The following is a 9,458-nucleotide window of genomic DNA, read 5'->3' as shown; positions in this document are numbered from 1 at the left end:
CCCCCCACTTCGGTCTCTGTGTCTCTATCTCCGTCTGTCTCTCTGTGTCTCTTTGTCTCTCTTTCTCTCTCTCTCTGTGTGTGTGTGTGTGTGTGTGTGTGTGTGTGTGTGTGTTTATAGGGAGTGGCAATCAAACCACAGGTTGATGCTACAAATCTGGGAAGACCTTACAGGACCCTGTAGGAGAAAAGGATTTTAGTAGAGTAACAACATATTTCCTCATAGCAAACCTAATCAGCCAATAAGAATATTAAGCTCCTATCATTTATCCGGCAATACATTACATTCTCAGAATAAAAATACAAAAATGAAACAAGTTTGAACTCATGGAAGTTACAATTTAACCCATAGTTGAATTCCCTTCTAAGAAGAGGTTATGATTTCTTCTGATTTCTTTATCTGTTTTAACTGTTTATCCGATCTTTTGGACGTTTTGTGCTTTCTGCATTGTATTTAGAATAAAACAAAGGTAATTTTTTATCCAGTGTGCATCTTGCAAATCCAGTATACAAATTCCAGATTCTAGAAGTTCAAAATACCAGAGGTTTGTTTGCAACATCGATGACAAAAGAGCTAGATCTCAACTAATATAATGGATAATAACCAGTAGGGAAAAGGGATCCATGAAAGAATAAAAAAGTAGACTTTATTTGGAGCCCACAAACAAAGTTATACCAGAAAACTATGAAATAGATGTAAAATCTTTTCCATTGTTTAAATATTAGTCACCACTTTCCCCTTTCCCTCTGTAAGAATGTTTTTTTACGCTTTCCTTTTTTTGAAATCCCTATGTAAAACAAGTAAAATTGAGTGTGCTTTTTTCAGAGTAAAGGAAAAGAGAGGAAGAATGTTCATGCTTACTCAAAAACTACATGCTTATTCAAATATTAATGAACTAAAGTAGGGTAACTCAAGGGAAGAAAAAAAAACAAGAAAAATGGTACCTACTAGTACCCCAAAGATTGAGATAGGAAACCTGATTCAAAGTTTACTAGCAGAAGAAGAAAGTAGAATCACTGAACAAAGACAGCAAAGGGAGAATGAGTTGATTCTTCTTTCCCCATGTCCAGGCTGTATTATATTACATGCTCATTTTAAGATATTTCTATTTAATGTCCTTATGGTTTCATGCCTCTGTGAAATTCACATTTACATCTGCATGTTCAACCTTTAGTGTTATCAGTAATTATCATTCATGTTTTGTTGAATATCCAAGGTTATATTTAAAATATTTTAATAATTTTTTTGTCTTACTTGATTACTTTTCATATTTGTTGATGTCTCCCAATACACAAAGTATCTTTTGGGAAATGTTTTACATGATAAAATATAAATGGAAAGTATAGAGGTGCAAAAGGAGAAGTTGATGTTTCTATAATAATTTACACTCATTACTTTCATTGATACAACAACCCTGTAAGTATTTATAAATATATAAGAAGTATAGAAATTATTATTGCCCCAAATCCAAATTTAGAAACAGGTAAGCTTAAGTAAAAGTTAAATAGATTTTCTGAAGTTCCAAAGCAGAATCAAGATTTTAAATGGATCATAAATTGAGACCTTAAAAGAAGAATAAGTCATTTATTCTAATTACATTATTTTACAGATAAGGAAACTGGGGCCCAGAAAAAGTGATTTGCCTAATATCATCATACAACCCATCTTCAATGTAAAGGAATATCCAGATAACCTTTGTCACACACTTAATCCTTAACCTGAACATAATTACACGAATCACTTCTTCACTTTCTAATTCATAATTCTCATGTCTTTTCCAATTACTTTAAAATTCACTTATATTTCTTGAATATATGATCCTGTGACCCTGACAATTTCCTTTTTTACATTTTTTTGAGATGAAGGGAGGGACCTTACTCTAATCGTGGCAATTGATTTCCTAATACAACATCAGATAAAACCAAGTAATTTTAACATATGAGAGTAAATATTTCTACCTATATTTGAAAGTATCTCACTGAGGTTCAAATTATGTATAGATCATACTGAAGCATTTGCCTTGTTAAAGGATAGAAAAGATTTTCATTTACAAAGAACGTAAATCTTAAAAATTCTATTCAGTATAGATGCTAATATTTGCAAAATACAAAATTTGTATTTAGTTATAATTCTTCATTGAAGATGTAGGACATTTATTTTGTGCCAATGTTTTAAATCCTAATTTGTTTCAAGTGTTGATACTATTCATGCTTTTTCTCTTGAATAACATGCCCCTTGAGCACAATTAAGTAGTGCACAAATACCTTCAATTTTCTTGTCATAGCATTCAACAATTATTCACAGACCATCTCTTTTTATCCTTATAAGAGAAATGGAGAAATGAAAAATTTTTAAATATACCAACTCTGGATCTTAAGTTTATATTTCTAAAAATCATCTTCATGTCATAAAATTGGACATAGTTTCTGCTCTCTCTCAAGCCTTTCTTTACCATGTTACAGGTATCACATGAGATGCAAAGCTTATTTTTGTAGTGGGGGTGATCACTGGAGCACTGACTTACTTGCACTTATATAGTCCCAAACCCCATATCATTTCTTATCATGTGTTTTATATTGTAAAAATAATCTGTATTGCTAATACAAAATTTATGTAGTGCCTCTGGCTTCAGTGTCTTAGACTGATGAATTGTTCCAGAAGCACACAGTTCCATATAATTCATTATTTTTCAGGTTGTGTGTGTGTGTGTGTGTGTGTGTGTGTGTGTGTATTTTATCCATTCCAATTTCCCTCTCCTCTCATGAAATCCAATATTATATTGACCTTTTATGGTCTCTTCCAGTCCTATTATCCTCTGATAATGTAAAATATAATACAGAATATAGATGCAGAAAAGCTCAGTGAGTTAAAGAGCAAATTGGAGCCTTGGAATCAAATTAATATGAGTATGGGAAGAAAATTAAAAAAAAACTAATCCACTTTGCAAAAATATACGTAGCCAAAAAAAAATGTTAAATACAATAAAATCAATTTACAGTCATTAGCTATCACAGAAAGACTTCAATGAGAATAATTATAATTGATTCTTTAATTGCCCATTCTCCACAAGTAGCAAGGACATGTCAAGGGTCTTTGTGGCCACTTAGTAGATTTATATATATAAATCTGCATCTTTTCCTTGTTTATCACAAATTTAACTATAAAATGGATGGTGGTTATTTTACAACTTTACTCTGGATTGAATACATTGTAATTTTGGAACCTTAATCCCTCCTTCCACTAGCTCATTTCTAGATGTTTCTGTGACTACTTGGTGGAATTCTGAGTTGGAATATGAAAAGGGATCTAGTCTCTCACTGTGAGCCTGTCTCAAATGTAGATTTATCATAATCATTACCAGCCTTTGTTGTTCTTTTTGTCATTAACACATTTTTAGATCTGATTAAATATGGCAAAAAAAAAATACCAGAAGCAAAGCAATGTGCTAGGCACAACTTAACATAAAGTGTAACTTCACATTAAACAAATTTTCATCTCTTTAATTTCAAAAACTATTTGTCTTTTTGAGGAGAGTGTAATTTCTTTCCCTCCTTTTTATACAATGTAAGCTTTTTACTAGGAGGAGAAATATTTAAGTTCATATAATTGTTAGTAAATTTCTAAGCTTATGGGAAATACTCAAGAAATCAGTTTGGTAAGCAGTTATAAATCATTTTGTTGAGTATATCAATACCTCTGATTTCTTTTAAGTCCTGCACATGAAGGTCAAAGTTCATTTTCATGATTTTAATAACTATTTGCTGGAATCCTTATGATCTCAGTTATAGTTTAGGCATCCATAATGTTTAGCAGAAAGAGGTGTAGGGTGACATTAATAGATGAAAAGGATATACCTGCAGAGTGAATGTTTCAGTTCAATTGAACAAGAGATAAGATTTCCTATTTCTTCATCTATCAATATCCAAACAACAGTTAATCCTACATTAATAAGAGAAGATCTGTTGCCATTATAACCTGGTCCCAACTCTGAATGGAAGAGAATAAGGAAACAGACAGAAGAGTGTAAGTGATGGTTGAAATTGAAAAGAACATAGTTAAATAAAATACAGAAAGTGACTCCAAACTCAGACTTCAATAATCCTGGTTCTTTCCACTACACTACACCATTCATTCTGAATTCATTTGAAATGTCCTAAAAATTCATATCACTTTTTGGAAAATGATAAAATTATTTCAGAGCATTGCTTTTATCCTACCCAATCAAAATTTGTGAGGAAGCCTATATTTTTTTTCTCATTTTTAAAAGCAATGGTAGAACAGCTTGTCACACTTTTTTCATTAACTTTCTTATGGGCAACATCTGCAGAATTACTTTTTTCAGGCAGTTCAAGCAAAGCTTACCAAGTTAACTGATAGGGTCCACAATGTTCTGGATTTAATTGTACAACAGATCTTGTCTCTTTCCAAGATACTATCATAGTACAAAATCAATTTAGCACAAAAAATGTTTAGAGGGGGCGGCTGGGTAGCTCAGTGGATTGAGAGCCAGGCCTAGAGACAGGAGGTCCTAGGTTCAAATCTGGCCTCAGACACTTCCCAGCTGTGTGACCCTAGGCAAGTCACTTGACCCCCATTGTCTACCCTTGTCACTCTTCTGCCTTGGAGCCAATACACAGTATTGACTCCAAGATGGAAGGTAAGGGTAATAAAAAAAAATTTAAAAAAAGAAATGTTTAGAAATCATAGGCAGACAAAAGTGTATCATTTAGACAAGCCACATTGTTCTAAAAAATAGTTGGAAAAGTCATATAGAGAATATAATATTTAAAGGACTTTCATTAGTTCCACAGTTAAGAAATTAAACATGACAAGGAACATTTTGAGGCACTTATACAATGAAATGAGTATTAATTAAGCAGTTTTGGACCCACTGGCTGAAGAATTCTATTGCCGATATGTATATGTGAAGTCAGTAAACAGGAAAGATCCGCATCTAAAATAATCCATTGTTGACTTTCATTGAATGAGTGATGTGTTAAGAATTCCTTATTAGAGCACTGAAGTAACAAAACCTAGGACATAGAAATGAGTGTTTACATTACCTAACATAAAGAACTATTGAGACAAAAGACAATTTGTTTTTTAAATAGTTCACAATTCACATTTATCATATATAATTGTTATCTATATCTATATGGATACAGATTTGTGAACAAGCACATACATTGCTTTGTTGTGATCCTCTAATCTCCGAGAATCTTTCAAAATCTTAACTCCTTTTCTCTGGCCACCTTAATCTAGTTAGTTATCAAATAAGTCACACTATATTCTGCTACCACAATGTTTGTAACATTTAACCTCCTTTAATTCTTTTTTGCCATGGCTCTTGTTTAAACCTTTAATGCTTCTTATCTAAACTACTACAGTAGCCAGAAACAGGTCTCCCTACCTCTAGTGTCTCCTCCTTTATTACATCCTACTCATTGCTACTATATCCATATCACTAATGTGCATATTTACATGCCTCGCTCTGTCTGAGGGTTAAGGTAGATGAGAAATGGAAGTTAATTCTTCTTCCTCCCCAAAGAAAAAGAAGAGGCAGCACCTTGGTTGTGCACTACAGTTGAAAGGAGAGACTAAAATAAAGGGTAATATAATAAGCAAATTAAGGTAGCATGGAACACTTTACATGTCAGATCTATAGATAAGGTAAGAATTTCTCACCAAGCAAGTGATCAAGAACATTATAGGATGTAAAATGAATAATTTAGATTATATTAATTTTTAAAGGTTTTCTTCAACCAAAGTCAGTGTAGCCAAGATTAAGGAAAGCAGGAAATTGGGGAAGGGAAATTTCCTGATAAAAGCCTAATTTCTTAAATATGTAGAGAAATGAGTCAAATTTATAAAAATACTAGTCATTCTCCAATTCATAAATGGTCAAAGGATATGGATGAGCAGAATTCTGAAGAAATTAAAGCTATCTATAGTAATATGGAAAAAAAATGCTCCAAATCACCACTGATCATACCTATCAGACTGGCTAATATGACAGAAAAGGAAAATAACAAATGTTGGAGTGAATGTGGAAAAATTGGGAAACTATGGCACTCTTAGAGTTCTGAATTACACCAAGGATTTTGGGGAGCAATTTGGAATGTTGCCCAGAGGGCTATAAAATTGTGCAAACCCTCTGACCCAGAAATATCACTATTTGATTTTTATCACAAAGATATCAAAGTAAAAGGAAATGATCTTATATGTGCAAGAATATTTATAACACCTCTTTTCATGGTGGCAAAGATTTAGAAATTAATGCTTATCAGTCAGGGAATGACTGAGCAAGTTCTGGTATATGATTATGATAGAATATTATTGTGTTATAAGAAATGATAAGCAAGATGATTTCAGAAAAAAAACGAACTTATATGAACTGATGCAAAGTGATCTGAGCAAAGCCAGGAAATCATTGTATACAATGAAAGCAATACTGTGTGTGCGATGATCAACTAAATGACTTGGCTATTTTCAGCCATTTTACCTATATATTTTTTTATCTATATATATCTATATATAGATAAAGTCATTTTATCTATAAAGATCCAATGTAATTCCAAAGGACTAAAAATGGAAAAATGATATACACCTCTAGATAAAGAACTAATGGAGTCTAAGAAGAGATCAAAACTTACTTTTTTTATTTTTCTTATGTAATTTTTTTCTTGATGTTTTTGGTGGGAGTCTGTTTTCTCTTTTGAAATATGGCTAATATGGAAATATATTTTGCATGACTGTACATGCACAAACCTTCTCAAGGAAGGAGGAGAACAGGGCAAAGGGGAGTGAACTTGAAGCTAAAAATTATTTTTAAAAAGAATTTTTTTAATTGATCTTACATGTAATTGAGAAAAATAAAATAATATTCTTAAATAATTTTAAAGTACTTTTTTTTTGCTTTTGCTTTGTTTTATTTTTTTAACATTTTTTAATATTCATTTTTAACATGTTTACATGCTTCATGCCCCTACTTTCCCCTTCACACCCCACTCTCCCCCCACCCATGGCCGACACGCATTTCCACTGGTTTTAACATGTGTCATCAATCAAGACCTATTTCCAAATTGTTGATAGTTGCATTGTTTCGAGTCCCCATTCCCAATCATGTCCACCCCAACCCATGTGTTCAAGCAGTTGTTTATCTTCTATGTTTCCTCTCCTGCAGTCCTTCCTCTGAATGTGGGTAGCATCTTTACCATAAATCCCTCAGAGCTGTCTTGTGTCATTGCATTGTTGCTGGTACAGAACTCCATTACATTCGATTTTACCAAGTATATCAGTCTCTGTGTACAATGTTCTTCTGGCTCTGCTCCTTTCACTCTGCATCAGTTCTTGGAGGTCTTTCCAGTTCACCTGGAACTCCTCCAGTTTATTATTCCTTTTAGCACAATAGTATTCCATCACCAGCATATACCACAATTTGTTCAGCCATTCCCCAATGGAAGGACATACCCTCCTTTTCCAGTTTTTTGCCACCACAAAAAACTCAGCTATAAATGTTTTCGTACAAGTCTGTTTATCTATGATCTCTTTGGGGTACAAACCCAACAATGGTATGGCTGGGTCAAAGGGTAGGCAATCTTTTATAGCCCTTTGAGCATAGTTCCAAATTGCCAGCCAGAATGGTTGTATCAGTTCACAACTCCACCAGCAATGCATTAATGTCCCAATTTTGCCACATCCCCTTCAACATTCATCACTCTCCCCTTCTTTCATTTTAGCCAATCTGCTAGGTGTGAGGTGATACCTCAGAGTTGTTTTGATTTGCATTTCTCTAATTATTAGAGATTTAGAACACTTTCTCATGTGCTAATTGATACTTTTGATTTCTTTACCTGAAAATTGCCTATTCATGTCTCTTGCCCATTTTTCAATTGGGGAATGGCTTGATTTTTTTTTAAACCCTTGTACTTCGGTGTATTGTCTCATAGGTGGAAGATTGGTAAGGGTGGGCAATGGGGGTCAAGTGACTTGCCCAGGGTCACACAGCTGGGAAGTGGCTGAGGCCGGGTTTGAACCTAGGACCTCCTGTCTCTAGACCTGACTCTCACTCCACTGAGCTACCCAGCTGCCCCCTTGATTTTTTATACAATTGATTTAACTCCTTGTATATTTGAGTAATTAGACCTCTGTCAGAGTTTTTCGTTATAAAGATTTTTTCCCAATTTGTTGTTTCCCTTCTGATTTTGACTACATTGTTTTTGTTTGTACAAAAGCTTTTTAGCTTAATATAATCAAAACCATTTAAATTACATTTTGTAATTTTCTCTAACTCTTGCTTGGTTTAAAAATCTTTCCTTTCCCAGAGATCTGACAAGTATACTATTCTGTGTTCACTTAACTTATTTATAGTTTCCCTCTTTATATTCAAGTCATTCACCCATTCTGAATTTATCTTGGTGTAGGGTATTGTTTTCCAAATTTCCCAGCAGTTTTTGTCAAACAGTGGATTCATGTCCCAAAAGTTGGGCTCTTTGGGTTTATCATACACTGTCTTGCTGACATCATTAACCCCAAGTCTATTCCACTGATCCTCCCTTCTATCTCTTAGCGAGTACCATATTGTTTTGATTACTGCTGCTTTATAGTATAGTTTAATATCTGGTACTGCTAGGCCCCCTTCCCTCACATTTTTTTTCATTATTTCCCTTGATATTCTTGATCTTTAGAAGTTTTTTGGTAATTTGATAGGTATGGCGCTAAATAGGTAAATTAATTTGGGTAGAATGTTCATTTTTATTATGTTAGCTCATCCTACCCATGAACAGTTAATGGCTTTCCAATTGTTGAGCTCCAGTTTTATTTGTTTGGAAAGTGTTTTGTAGTTGTTTTCATATAATTCCTGTGTTTGTTTTGGTAGATAGATTCCCAAGTATTTTATATTGTCTAAGGTAATTTTAAATGGTGTTTCTCTTTTTACCTCTTGCTGCTCTAATGTGTTGGAAATATATAGAAATGCTGATGATTTATGTGCATTCATTTTGTATCCTGCAACTTTGCTAAAGTTGTTGATTATTTCTACCAGCTTCTTAGTTGATTCTCTAGGATTGTTTAAGTATACCATCATATCATCTGCAAAGAGTGATAGCTTAGTCTCCTCATTGCCTATTTTGAAACCTTCAATTTCTTTTTCTTCTCTAATTGCTATTGCTAGTGTTTCTAGTACTATGTTGAATAATAAAGGCGATAATGGGCATCCTTGTTTTACTCCAGATCTTATTGGGAAGGCTTCTAATTTATCCCCATTGCATATAATGCTTGTTGATGGTTTTAGGTATATACTGTTTATTATTTTTAGGAAGGGTCCTTCTATTCCTATACTTTTCAGCGTTTTCAATAGGAATGGATGCTGTATTTTGTCAAAGGCTTTTTCAGCATCTATTGAGATAATCATGTGATCTTTGTTTATTAGACTGTTGATATGGTCAATTATGTGGATG

This window comes from Gracilinanus agilis, chromosome 3 (assembly GCF_016433145.1).
Source record: "Gracilinanus agilis isolate LMUSP501 chromosome 3, AgileGrace, whole genome shotgun sequence".
In the NCBI taxonomy this organism is placed as follows: Eukaryota; Metazoa; Chordata; class Mammalia; order Didelphimorphia; family Didelphidae; genus Gracilinanus; species Gracilinanus agilis.
Note: the sequence above shows the minus strand (reverse complement) of the source record.